Here is a 14,357-nt window from a genome sequence, read left to right as displayed (position 1 = left end):
GGGCATGTTTCTAGTCAAGCCAAGGGGTTTACTAGCACCAAGGGACATAGTCTGTCAATAACACTTTTTAACAGAGTTGAAAATGTTGTGAAAGAGGCGTCACTTCCCCTAGTGTCTGCTTTTTGTTTTTGTTCTTCCACCATCACTTCTGGACTAACAGGTTTTTCAGTTGTTTGCAATCATACAAAAGAGAGCTCATACCACAACCAGTGATCCAACTCTCATAAATACTTTCAATTTTCTGAAAAAAATGTCTCCAACCTTAGACTTGCAGGAGGAACTTTCCCAAGCAGGTCTGCCAGCACATTTACCCAGGGGTTTCTAGTCAGCCTTCTGTAATATACAGGAAACACAGAACTTGTGCTGAAGTAGTTGCTATAAGAAATAAATTACTTCTCGCCAAGGACTTTTGCCTGGGCTGCAATTAGAAAAATGGTCAGTTCAAAGTTGCTATTCATTTTTGTACCCTCCAAAACAGAGACCTGAGTAACAGACGCTGAGTTAGATCCAACTTAAGTCAACAGACCCATTGAAATCAATGTTCTTAACTTAGGGCTTATCCACACTTCCCTTTCCTCTGCACTTTCCAGGCACAGTCCATCCATTAAAGCTCCATATCCAAGCACTATTTTTCCTGCTCTGGAGTCTTCTCCATGAAAACCTGCTCTTTAAAGCTGAATCAGAGCAATTGCAATCCGTGGAAAACCTGAATTGCCATTTGTTCTGGAGCAAAAAGGGAGCGGGGGGGGGCACACTCGGAGCTTTAAAGTGCGGACCATGCCTTGAAAGAGCAGGGCAAATGGTAAGTATGGATGAGCCCTTCATCCTGCCCATTGATGCCAATGGCCTCTTCTGAGTATGACTTGGTTGGACCTGCAGGGCACCTGCGCTGCCACGTCCCTCCCATTATGCCCTTTGCCCTGAACTTAAATTGTTATTTTGCATTTCTAATTAGGGGGACACTTTCTGGATGAGTGCAAAAGGAAGTCCACCCACTTATTCTGCTGCTTCAGATGTTTTTTTCCTTTATTTTGTCATCTTAATAATGCATTTGGCCTTAAAAATGTATTTAGACGTTGTTTTGCCCGAAGGTTGTATGTAAGAGAGGCATGTTTGAATGGCCTTTGAGAAAGGCCAAGAATTATCCATGATGTGTCTTAATCATTTTGACTACTCTTAGCTTCCAGTTTTACCACAGTTGAATCTATTAGGAAATATGGGTGTGGGAATGATAGATGAATGCAGCTGGCATAGCCCTGTATTTTTGTGATCCTGTATTTTGTTTGGTCTCAGCTTTTTTCAAACATGGCGAGAAGCCTTTTTAACAGCTTGTTTCTTCATTTCCTGTGAGTCACAAATTCTGTCTTTAGGTTGTTGCATGACAAAGTTCCTGTTAATACTCACTGAGCATGCTTCTTTGTCATGGCTCATGTCAGGGCATGTGAACAAAACATGAATAAGATGTTTGTGAGTTATTGAAGGAGTGGGGGGGTTGCACATAGATGAAATCCAAGAGCGTAGCCATGTTGTAGTTTGTTGTTGTTATTTACTGTTTAGGGAGCACCGTTAATGCATATGGGTGCTTTATGGAATAATATAAACAAGAATGAAAAGGAGCTTACAGTCTCTGTTTTGACTGTGAGATAGATAGCCAACCGAAGGAGAAGAGGGATGAAGGTGAGCAAATGCATAGGCTGCTGGCCAAACCGAGGTGACACAAAGAAACATCTTAGGACTCAGCTTCATTGACAAAGAAAAAGCGCTTTATATGTGTTGTTTATGCATTCTAACAGTGTGACACCAGATGGTGTGTGGAGTTGCGTTTTTGCTGACCCGATTTCTCATACAAAGTTTGCAAAGCGTTTAACAGAAACACTTCTTTGATGTGTCGAGATCCAGCCTTTGTTTCAAGCAAGCTTGTTTTCTCCTGCTCCGGAGTGCAGGACCCAAGCAATGGATTCAAGTTACGAGAAAGGACATTCCGACTGAACACCAGGAAGAACAGAAGCTGCACTTCCTTTTGGGGGCGGCATCCCTGTACCCTGAGATCCCAGCGCGCCACTTGCAAAAGCAGCATGGACCTGGGCTTGCAGCGCGCCTGAACTGCTGCACACCCCCCTGCCACCCTCAAGGTGGAGGGTGCCCAGGAGGGAAGCAGTCACTCTGGTGGCCCCCCAACCCCCATGGCATGCCCCTGCAGACCGCCCCCCCCCCAGCACTAGCAGGACTTGCTATGCCTCTGAGGAAGAACTTTCTGATGGCAAGAGCTGTTTGGCAGGCGAACGGACTCCCTTAGGAGGTGGTGGACTCTCCTTCTTGGAGGTTTTTAAGCAGAGGTTGGATGACCATCTCTTGTGGATGCTTTAGCTGAGATTCCTGCATTCCAAGGGGTTGGACTAGATGACTCTAGGGTTCCCTTCCAGCACTACAATTCTGTGATTCTAAGGTGCTGCAGCATTCTGTAACCTTTCTTAGAGTGGTTTAACTGTCAATCCCCTTCCCACTCTGAAAAATGTAGTTCTGTGAAGGGAAAAGGGGTCTCCCAGCACCCCTTAATAAGCTACAGTTCCCAGGATTCTTTGGGGAAAGCCTGAAATGTATAATGTAGATTGGAGCCAGGAAGTATGTGATCAGGAAGCTAATAAGACATGGGTAGGCAACCTAAGGCCTGGGGGCCAGATCTGGCCCAATTGCCTTCTAAATCTGGCCCGCGGATGGTCCGGGAATCAGCATGTTTTTACATGAGTAGAATGTATCCTTTTATTTAAAATGCATCTCTGGGTTATTTGTGGGGCATAGGAATTTGATAATTTTTTCCCTCCAAAATATAGCCTGGCCCCCCACAAGGTCTGAGGGACAGTGGACCAGCCCCTGCTGAAAAAGTTTGCTGACCCCTGTAATAGGACTTATTTCTGATGCTTAGGATCAGGTTGTAAGACGAAGGCATCATTCAAAAATACAGTCATACCTCGGGTTGAAGTACCGTATTTTTTGCTCCATAAGACACACTTTCCCCCTCTTAAAATCTAAGGGGAAATGTCTGTGCGTCTTATGGAGCGAGTGTGTGGTCCCTGGGGCTGGGGGGGGGGACCCGGGCTTCCCCCGCCAGCCCTGACAAGCTCCTGAGCAGCTCTGGGGTAGCCAGTGAAGCCTCCACAGGGCAGCGGGATGAAGGCTTCCTGCTGCCCTTCAGAGGCTTTGCGGGCTACCCAAGAAGCCAGAACAGCTAGAGAGAGTGCTGCACAGCACTCCCTCTAGCTGTTTTAGCTTCTGCCTTCATCCCGCTGCCCTGTGGAGGCTTCGCACGGCTGTCCCTGGCTCTTGCTGGAGCGCAGCTCTGTCCCTTCCCCCACCCCCCACAAAAGCCAGGGATAGCCGCGCTCCCTTTAAAGAGCGCACAGCTCTTGCAGGAGGTGGGGGAAGGGACAGAGCGAGGCTCTCTCACTTCCCCCAGCTCCCGCAAAAGCCCCCAAGAGCCGCGCTCCCTTTCACGAGCTGCGCAGTGTGTGTGTGTGGTTCTTGGGGGCTTTTCCCCGAGGAGGGAGAAGGGCAGCCCACCACGGCTCATGAAAGGGAGCGCTGAGCAGAGCATTACATGCATACAGGCTCTGCTCAGCGCTCCCTTTAAATAATATTTTTTCCCCTTGAATTCCCCCACAAAAAAGTAGGTGCGCCTTATGGTCAGGTGTGCCTTATGGAGCGAAAAATACGGTAGCTTTGGGTTGAGTGACCCGGAAGTAATGGAACGCTCATGCATGTTGTGTGCATGCATGGAAGCGGCGAATCATGGCACACGCGGACGCAGGTTGCGTTCTGCTCTAGATGCGAATGGGGCTCTGGAACGGATCCCGTTCACATCCAGAGGTACCACTGTAGTCACATGCAGTTAACGCTAGCACTAGTTCACCTGTTCAGGAAACTGGGCCTAAAAAAACAACAGGTAATCAGAGCAGTTAAAACTGACCTCAGACTATTTTTAGGGGGACATGCAGAGAGCCTCCTCATTGTCACATTCAGCACACTTTTGTGCATATGGAGTAAGAGGATCTACACAAAAGTCTGCAAAATCCACCCAGTGCAAGCTGTGATTTGGGAAGGAGAAATTAAGACTGTTACCACAGACTTAGTCAAAATGTGTGTTTTTAAAATTTGCAGGGGAGATCACATTTCTCCAGACAGGATGATTAAAGGGTCAGAAGTTTTGGACAAGTTGTGCATTAGCATTTGTCATATGCTCATTGTTATAAGGCCAGTGAAAATTGCTAATATATTTCTATAATGTAGTGGATGTTTATACCATTGTACATCATTACCTAATTCATTGCACTCAAAGCATCTGTTAAATTTATTTATAATTTCATTCCATAACTGCTGAAAAGATAATGAGGAATCCAAGTGAAGTTTGGTTGAAAATGAAGGCAATGACAAAATCTCAGCTAAAGGTTAGGAGTTTTTGGATTCTGTATTGTCCTTGGTTAGCCAGGGTAGATTTTTTTCTTTAAATCTTTTGATATTGCATTGGTAAGAAGCTATTGCCTTGACTGTGATAGTCCACCTTGCATCTGTGCTTCCATTTTTGACAGGAATAGTTGTGAATTTAATTTCACTTCATTTTTTAAAAAATGATATTTATTCAGAATTTTAAAATTACAGGAAAAACCAAAAAGAAAAAGAAAGAGAAAAATAACAAAAGAAAAACAAACCACAATCGAACAGTACAAATGAGTAAAAATCAAAATAAAAAAATAACAACAAAACACGTAACAAAGCACAATAAAAAAAACAAGAATAAGCCACAGAAATTTAAAAACAAATCCAATATTCTCAAATTCTTAACTGTCATTACCTTCTTTCATTGACCTCCTCACTCCTCCCTTTTTTTGTATCCTAGTTATTAATTATTACAGCAAATCCTTTCCATTTTTCATAATATTCTGTCATTTCATTACCTTAGTCTATTTTAACCTTATCTTACTATAAAAAACCCTAAAACTTAAAACTTACATCTTATTTATACCAATTTCTCATAACCATAGCATATTCTTATATATTTCTTTTAACATTTTTTTAACTGGCGCATTAACCTGGTAATCTTATGTCCGAGGCCCTTAAGTCTCTTCCATGTCCCTTCCGCGGCTCTTCTTCATATTTATACCTGTACTTTACTTTGTCTCCTGCTCCTTTCACTCGTGGGAATTCCAGCCTGACAATGTTTTTAACCCTTCTCGACAAATCAGCCCCTTTTCCATAGTCCACACTAAACTCCATGTGGTGTTTAGAAACATGTTTCAAAGTCCCTCCAGAATTAAGAGCCCTCACTACCCCAAACATCTCGCGGCCCATTGCCAGACTTGGAAAGTCAAAACATCCCTGCATAGGGGGGTCTATCCAACCCCCCATTTCCAAACCAAACAAAACTTTATCTCTCCAAATCTGGCTTTTTCCAAGTTCATTTATCGAATCCAACAACTCATGCTCCTGCTGGGCCACAACTTCCTCCACCTCTGGCATCCGAGGTTTGGCAACATCTTCCCTCATCTGATCTGTCAGAGCACACTCCTGATTTGATTCCTGGGTGGGTTCTATATAGTTACTCACTACCTGTCCAAAGTTTCCGATCACAACAGTCATCAAGTCCGTCTTCTCATGTAGCTGATCCAATAGGGCACTTGTTTTACAGAGAGCATTTAATTTCACTTCAAGCTGGTTCCCAGAGCAGCACTACTTATGTATGCCATTTCTGATTTGTGTTTATTTGCCTGTAACAGAAGATTGCAAACTATCTCCAAGTCCCAAGAATCCTGGACTTGTTTGAGGTGAAGCAGGAGAAGTACAATGAAACAAAGTCTGTCCTGACTTCTGCCAGGAGCTCAACGACAGAAATTTACTCTTAACAATTACAATAAATAATTACTAAACGATCATCAATAAAAACAACAGCAAGTCACAATGCACAAAAACCCACAATACATACAAAGGAATGTATGGGACCCCCTGGGGTACAGTTAGATAGATAGATAGATAGATTCTTTATTGTCATTACACTAGTGCAACATTGCACCAGTGCAACGAAATTGGATGCCATCCCTTAAAAACAACAAAAGCAAAACAACAGCAACAACCAAACAAACCACCTTCCAACCACACCCACACCCACACCCATCAAACTCCCAGGTCTCACTATCGAGTTACAGCATTCAGCAAGGCCACAGCTCTTGGATAGAAACTATTTTTCAGTCTATTTGTCCTTGACTTGATGTTTCTATACCTCCTGCCAGAAGGCAGTAGTGCAAACAGACTGTATCCCGGGTGAGATGGATCCTGCAGGATGTTGTTTGCTTTCCTAAGGCAACGGGAACCGTACAGTTCTTCCAAAGGTGGGAGAGGGTGCCCAATAATCCTTTGGGCTGTGGTTATGACCTTCTGGAGCACCTTCCTCTCCCTAGCTGTACAACTGGAGAACCAAGCACAAATACAGTATGTAAGTATGCTCTCTATGGAGCCTCGGTAGAAGGACACCAGCAGTCTCTCACTCAGATTGTTCTTTTTTAAAAGTCTGAGGAAATAAATTCTCTGCTGGGCCTTCTTCACCAGAGCAGTGGTATTTGCGCTCCAAGTCATGCCCTGATCCATAGTCACTCCCAAAAACCTGAATTCCGCCACCCTCTCCACCCGTTCCCCGTTGATATACAAGGGCTGAATGTCTGCCTTTTTTTTCCTGTAATCCACCACCAATTCCTTGGTCTTGGCCGTATTAAGAGCCAGATTGTTCTCTCCGCACCAAACACAGAGCCGCTCCACCTCGTCCCGATAGGCGGACTCATCCCCTCCTGAAATGAGCCCTACCACCGTAGTGTCATCAGCAAACTTGATGATTTTGTTGCTGGAGTAGATGGCTGAACAGTCATACGTATAGAGAGCATAGAGCAGGGGACTCAACATGCAACCCTGTGGTGAGCCGGTGCTAAGGCTAAGGGCTGTGGACACATGTGACCCTACTCTAACCCTCTGAGAACGTTCTGACAAAAAATCCAAAACCCAGAGACAGGTGGAGTTGGGGAGTCCAATCGTCTCTAGCTTGGACACCAGTCTATGGGGGAGGATAGTGTTAAAAGCAGAGCTAAAATCCACAAACAGCAGCCTCACATAATTCCCCGGCTGCTCCAGATGGGACAGAGCAGCATGGAGAGTGGTGGTGATAGCGTCTTCTGTGGATCTATTTGCCCTGTATGCAAACTGGTAGTTGTCAAAAGTTGATGGAAGACAGGAAATAATATGACGACGCACCAGTTTCTCAAAACACTTCATGATGATTGGAGTCAGTGCAACTGGTCTGTAGTCATTCAAACTACTAATTGTGGATTTTTTAGGCAGAGGGACAATAGTTGACGACTTCAGGCAGGGTGGGACAATAGACTGGTGTAAGGACTTGTTGAAGATCTTAGTAAAGACCCTCGCCAGCTGATCCGCACAGCCCTTCAACACCTTTCCAGTGATGCCATCAGGTCCAGCCGCCTTCCTCGGATTCACCATCCTCAATACTTGTCTCACCTCGTGCTCCTCTACAGTGAATGAGGGGCCCCTATGGGCTGGTGGCTGTAATACCGGCGTCTCAGGTGGCTCCTTCTCAAAGCGAGCAAAGAAGAGGTTAAGCTCCTCCGCCAGCAAAGGGTCACCGTTGACAGCGCCAAGGTTAGGTTTGTAGTTGGTAATATCCAATGCAGTTGGAAGCAATGGTATAGTAGCACTGGCCATTTTAGCTCTTTTGTCACCAAACTCCAAACACCTTCACTGCTCCCCCTCCCGCCGAGGAATCTGGCTGTGCCAGGAGTGGAAGGAAGCAGCAGAGTGTCGCCTGGGGTCACTCTGAGTTGGCTTTACCATCTGCCTTCATTGCAGGAAGCAGCTGAACAGGGGGAAGGGGCACTACACCACCAGCAGCCCACCTTGCAGCTGTGCAGGCGGCACCAGTCCCTCTCGCTTGCCAAATGCAGCAAAGAGGTTATTTTTCTCAATTTGGATCAAAACTGGGTTTTTTTTCGGTGGGGGAATGCATCAAAATGTAGAGTTTCATAAGGAAGAATGGGATAAATACAGGATTGATATGGATTGTGACTAAAGTTGTGTGTATACCACTTCCCAAACCACTGGTGGGAGTGCACTGGATGCAGAATGAATGGGAGTGGGCAAGGCACACTGTCTAAGAAGTTCCTTTTGCTGCCGAGCTTCTACTCTCTCAAGACGCAGAAGCAGCTTCAAGTGAGTACACACTGGCATTCAGTGCAGGAAGCAGGTGCCATTTGGGGGATGTTGTACATACAGCTTTATCCCTGTATCATCCCTGTCCTACACTGTTTGTCAATCCAAAGCACATTCTGCCAAAACAATCAGTGGTGGACCTACATTTTTGGAGCCCTGAAGCTTGAACTGATACGGGGGCCTCTTCACAACCAGCAATTAGGTCTGAGTAACCACTGTTATCTTCTTCAATGAGGTTCCACAAAAAACCACCACATTATTTTATTTTTTAAATAGCTACTACACTTCAGATTTTGATTGAAATTGCTGTACTAGATTAGCTCACATGTCAAAGACACTGTTGTGAATAAAAATTTCCTATGCCTTATAGTTTTTGAGCTATGGAGGGATGGAAATTAGGGGAAATTAGGGAAATGCTACATACATGCATGATGCACTTTTTAAAGCAAATGTGGACAAAGTCACTTCTGGGGCGCTTCCAGGATTAGGGGTCCTGAAGTTTCGCCCCTGGGATCTGCCCCTGGAAACAATTATAACCCATTTTGTGCCAAGAATGCCCTTCTCCAGCACTTGCTGCACAGAGAGCACTTTCTCAGGGCATTTCCTATTGGGAGACACTTGCTGATGCTGCAGGGTTCTGCCACTCCCCTTCAACGTATTTGCCTTGCTTATGAATAAAACAAGCAAAAGAGGACATGTATTGAGATACATATATATGTGGCACTTACCCAGTTTGGGGTGGGTGCTGGTTGAGGCCTCTCGCCCTCCTGTGCCCTGGGGGGCAGGGGGTGAATTAATCTCCTTGGAGTCGGCCATTGGGCTTCTCTGTGGCTGGCCGTGATGGCTCCTGGGATTGCCTGCCAAATTTTGGATTTTGGCCCCACCAAGGCCTTGGAGGGGAGCAGAGCTTTGGTGGAGGAAGAACGGCTTTTCACTCCAATTGGCCACTGGAGAATAAAAGCTGGCTGTGCTGGGGACCGTCAGCCCAATCGGCAGAAGAGCATCAGCCCGCCCAGCCCACATGTTGCTGTTTAGTTGACTTGTATAATGACTTTGCTGTGGTTTACAAATAGTTACTGTATTTAGGGCTGAGAAGTAATTTGTCTGCAAACAAATAATAATAAAATGAATATTATTAAATCATCATACAACATCTGAAGGGAGCCTTGTATAGGAATGTTTAACATGTTAAATGTTTTATTAAGATTTTGCTGGAACCCGCCCATAGTGGCTGGGTCAACCCCGTCAGATGGGCAGGGTACAAATAAAACATTATTTAAAACGTTGTTGTTGTTGTTGGGCCCATTGGGGTTTTTTGCCTTCCGCATAGCAATCACCACAACTTGAGGCAGATAAGGCATTGAGTGCAATCCTGAGTCCAATTCTGGGTCTGGGGTGATGTGGGGCATCACCTCAACCTCATATAGGTGGGTTCCCAGGGTAGCCCAGTAAAGGGATTTGAATGGAAGTTTCTGTGTTGAAGCCAAACAGGGAACAGAAGGGCCATGGAACTCCCAGTCGCGGCCTGGGGAGGGTCAGCTTAGTTGATCTGTGTCTTTTTACTAAAAGACACACTTTTTTGTTGATTTTTAAACAAATACATATCCAGTAACCATTACACACTTATCCAGCAGTAAAGTTAATGGTGTTTGTTTTAAACATTGTCCCTAGACATACATTTACACATTCAACATTAAAACCTATTACTTAACGTATCCCTCCTAGTTGATCTGCACCCATAACCCAGCCATGACACCTGTCCTAACCTCAACCTTCCCCTGGGAAGGTGATATGTGATACATACCCAATGCCTAAGCCAAAGCTTACCTACATCTGTAATCAATAAAGCAGAGGCCAAATCTTAATCCCACAAAGTTGTCATTTCTGTTTATTCCATCTGTTATACCTCATGTCTTTGCCCACGGGGGTAGAGCACGCTGCAAGTGGTTCTGCAAATCAATACAGCAGCTGCTTTCTTTCAAAAAGACTGCAGAAGGATTTTTTTTTTTTTAAAGGAAGTGGAAATACTCAGCAAATGGAATGGAGTAGAGTAGACTCAGTTCCAGCACCTCTCAGGTGGATAACGTTCCCATTATAAGAGAACCAGGGAGGCGTTCATGGTGAGTTCTGGCACTGGAGAAGACCATTGTTTGAAAAGACCCTGTGTGTACAGTCATACCTCAAATTGAATGCGCTTCGGGTTGAGCGTGTCCGAGTTGCGCTCTGTGGCAAAACCCGGAAGTAACAGATGCACAGATGCTCAAAATCACATCACGCGCATGCGCAGTAGCAGCGAAATGCGACCCGCGCACACACAGATGCACCATCACGTCTTGCGTTCAATTCAGGATGTGAACGGGGCTCTGGAACGGATCCTGTTCGCATCCCGAAGTACCACTGTATGGACAACACTGAGAGTATCTATCTTTTTGGGTTATGTTAACGCTTGAAGGTGTGTACAATTGTGTACAAATCGCTACGTACTAAAATAACTGTGAGAAAACAGTCCCTGTGTATTTCAAAGGCTACGTGTGTACACAGCCTTGGATAGGCAACAATTTTCATGTTCTTCTGCCAAAAAGAAAACAAATTAAAGCAGTTTTTAAATTTCGCAATAGTGAATGATGGGGCAAATGAAGCCTCTTTTTCTGAAGTGTGCTCAGATGTGGATCCTGATCAGGGGCGCCGACTTATAAAAAATATTGGGGGGGCCCATACCGGGGTCCTGCCGCTGGTTCGCTCGGGTAGCCGGGAGAACGCAGTTCGAGGTGGCGGTGTTGGGGAGAGACCCTCGCTCAGGGCGCCACTAGACTTGGCGGCCGGCGGCCTATCTGGGGGGTTTTGGAGCGTATTTCGGCGGAGCGATTGGGGAGGAGGGGGCTTGTTGCCGGATTCTTCAGCTGAGCCGGAGATCCGCTGCTGGGGGTCCCTGGGCCGAGTTGTGAGCACGGCCTGCTGAAGGGAGATCCAGCCGATTGCGCGACGGGGACGGCCGGGGCTCTCCAGCTAGGGCGCGCGGCTGGCTGGCTGGCGAGGGAGCAGGTGGGGAGGAGGCGGGGGTCCTCACTCTCTTAGGAAACGCACCCGTGCGCCCGATTGCCACGAAGTCCGAAGGGTGCGTGTGTGGAATTAAAAAGCAAAAACGAGATACGGGCAGGGCAGGCAAAGAGTTTTCTGCAAGAGGATGGAGGGCAGGTTGAAGAGAAAATCACTCAGGATGAGACAGTCAAATCAGCCATGATAAAATGGGCTCAGGATATTGGGTATAACATCATGTTTGAGGACTGGGAAAGGTTATGGACCACCGGAATGAAATTCACGGCATGTAATGCCTTGAAGGAAAATATTATGAAAATGATTTATAGGTGGTACATGACCCCAGTCAAGCTTGCAAAAATATATCACCTGTCTGATAATAAATGTTGGAAATGTAAGGAGGCTGAAGGGACATTCTTTCACCTCTGGTGGACTTGTCCAAAAGTGAAGGCCTTCTGGGAAATGATCTATAATGAGTTAAAAAATGTATTTAAGTATACCTTTCCCAAGAAACCAGAGGCCTTCCTCTTGGGCAGTGTTGGCCAGAAAGTGTTAAAGAAGGGTAGAACTTTCTTTATGTATGCAACTACAGCAGCAAGAATACTTATCGCAAAATATTGGAAGACACAAGATTTGCCCACACTGGAAGAGTGGCAGACGCAATTGATGGACTACATGGAACTGGCTGAAATGACTGGCAGAATCCGAGATTTGGGAGAAGAAACAACGGAAGAGGACTGGAAAAAATTTAAGGACTATTTACAAAAACAATATAAGTTGTATGAATGTTAAAAATTTACACGATTCGGAAACTATAGCTTCAGCAATTAGATTTGGGAAACAGGAAATTATATTTTAAGTAAGAAAAGGTCAAAATCTAAGGTAATACTATGTTTAATTTAAGATATAAGTAACTGATGAAAAGTATGTTAAATTTAGAGGTATAGTATTTGAAAAGTACAAAATAAGGTACGAAACAAGGTAATAATTTGCTGATATCTTTATTATAAAGAATGCAGGGTAAGGGAGATGCGAGGAAGTCCAGTTAGTGATATAAAAAATGTGTTGAATGGTTGGTTTTCTTTTCTTCTTTTTCTTTTTTTCTTTTTCTTGTTCTTTTACTTTTTTCTTCAGTGTATGTTTCTAACTTTGTATTTGAAAACTTAATAAAATATTTATTTTAAAAAAAGAAGAGAAAATCCTTTCGCTTTTCTGGGGCGCAGGGAAGTCTCAGAGCCGGAGGTTGGGGAAGGGACCCCCTTTGCTCTGCCCTCTTCTCCCGTCTTAGATTCGCATGGGGGTCCCCGCCCGAGCTTGCCTGGCCACCGGGCCACACAAGGGCCGCGCTCTACGCGGCGCACCTTGCTAGCCGCGCAGCTGTCCTCCGCGGCTGCGGAGCGGCCCTGCGCCGGTGCCCAGCCTCTCTGGGCGCCCGCTGCGCTGCCAATGACAAGCGGGCGACGTCGCGGGCGGGGAAGGCGTCGCTTTCTTTCCCGATCCTTCATCCTCCCAGTCTTCCAGCCCTTTTTTGGGTTGGAAGCTCGTCTCGTTCGCCCTTCTCCTTTCTTCACCCTGCGCGCAATTTTCCTCCCTCGTCTCCCTCCCCATTTCTCCTTCCTTCCTTCCTTCCTTCCTGACGGGCTTGGGCTCGGGCTCAGGCTCGGGCTTTGGCTCGGGCTCGGGCTCGGGCAGCCACAGCGTCGGCGGCGCTGGCGATCGGCGGCGCGGGGGGATGGCCCTCCCGGGGGAGCCGGCGCTGCTCAATGGGGTTGCCAAGGAGACAGGCCGGCCGCCCCCCTCCCCCGGCCCGGCGCCCCCCGCCGCACCGGTGCCCGTTATTGAGCTGGTGCGCGCCGGGCGCCCTATAAAAGCCGCAGACGCGCCCACCGCCGCCCGAGATTATTGGGGGGGCTGAGCCCCCCCAAACGAATTTTTGAGGGGGCTCGGGCCCCCTCAAGCCCCATGGAGTCGGCGCCTATGATCCTGATTTGAATCAGAGAGTCTCCAAAGTACTTAGAGATGGGCTGTTTTCCCATCTGGCAAACTGACTTCTGAACAGAATATCCTGTGTTCTGTGCACACCCCAACACATATGTGTTCAGAGCCATTTTTATGTTGAAATCTGCCCCAAATCTTAAGAAGGTTATACCTTAAAGCAAACAGCTAAATAAGAAATGTGATAGAAAGCAGGAAGATTGCAATGGCATTTTGTTTAAGAAGTCACACACCCCCCCGCCAACAAACATACACATTAACGGGAGCTTAGAGAACTGATACATGGGAGAAACACTGCTCCACAATCATCTTTGATATTTAAACAAGAGTCAATTTCTGTTTCATGACAGGCACATTCTGTTCTGGCATCAGTGTCTAACTAGATTTTCTGAGTCATATATGCAGAATAAAATGACAAGTGGTGGCCTGTGTTGTTTTCTACAGAAAACATGTATTATTTCCCAGCATATATTTGAAACTGTTGAAGTCATTAAAACAGCCATGAGTTACAAATGTTTTTCTTTCTCTTTCTTTTTTAATGAGATGCTTCAGACATCATTATATGGTCACATGCTAATCCCAAGTCCTTGAACAATATGCAGATATGTGTTTAGGTATGCATGTACCGCATGCTTACCTGTTCACCAAGGATTCATACCTTAAATTGAACTGCATTTTGGCAATACCTTTTCAGTTCATGGTCACAGATCTGCTCTGCATGGTTCTTCTGTCCTCCACAGCCAGATTTGAAGGTAGAAGGTGTGAAGAGTTACTGTACTAGCAGAAGCAGGAAGTCTTCTTAGAAACAGGACATCTATCGAATACTGAATCATATTCATGAAGCATTAGAATGTGCCCCTGCCTGTTGTCATGTTTAGAAGTTGACTCCAGATGTCATAACTTTGTAGTAGTTTTAGGTGAGCCAGAATCTGGAACAGTTTTTTTGTTTGCTCAGTCTCTCCCCAGTGTATACCTGGACAGGAACCTGTCAAAGATTCTGGTAGACTTTCCCAGTCTATACTTCTGCTTGTTTCAGAGTTGTTTTAATCAATCCAATTCGTGACCAC

At 45.8% G+C, this 14,357-nt stretch overlaps 1 protein-coding gene across 1 annotated transcript in view; it reads right to left on the bottom strand.

Moving 5' to 3' along the window:
- PELI1 (pellino E3 ubiquitin protein ligase 1) overlaps positions 1-14,024 on the bottom strand; it is a 78,515-nt gene extending 64,491 nt beyond the window's left edge. Inside the window, exon 1 of the mRNA XM_083495250.1 lies at positions 13,949-14,024. The gene's annotated coding sequence lies outside the window, so the exon portion shown is untranslated. The remainder of the gene's footprint in view (positions 1-13,948) is intronic.
- Positions 14,025-14,357: the final 333 nt, after the last annotated feature.

Source organism: Podarcis liolepis (assembly GCF_965112155.1).
Source record: "Podarcis liolepis genome assembly, chromosome: 3".
In the NCBI taxonomy this organism is placed as follows: Eukaryota; Metazoa; Chordata; class Lepidosauria; order Squamata; family Lacertidae; genus Podarcis; species Podarcis liolepis.
This window is presented reverse-complemented; position numbering and strand designations above follow the sequence as displayed.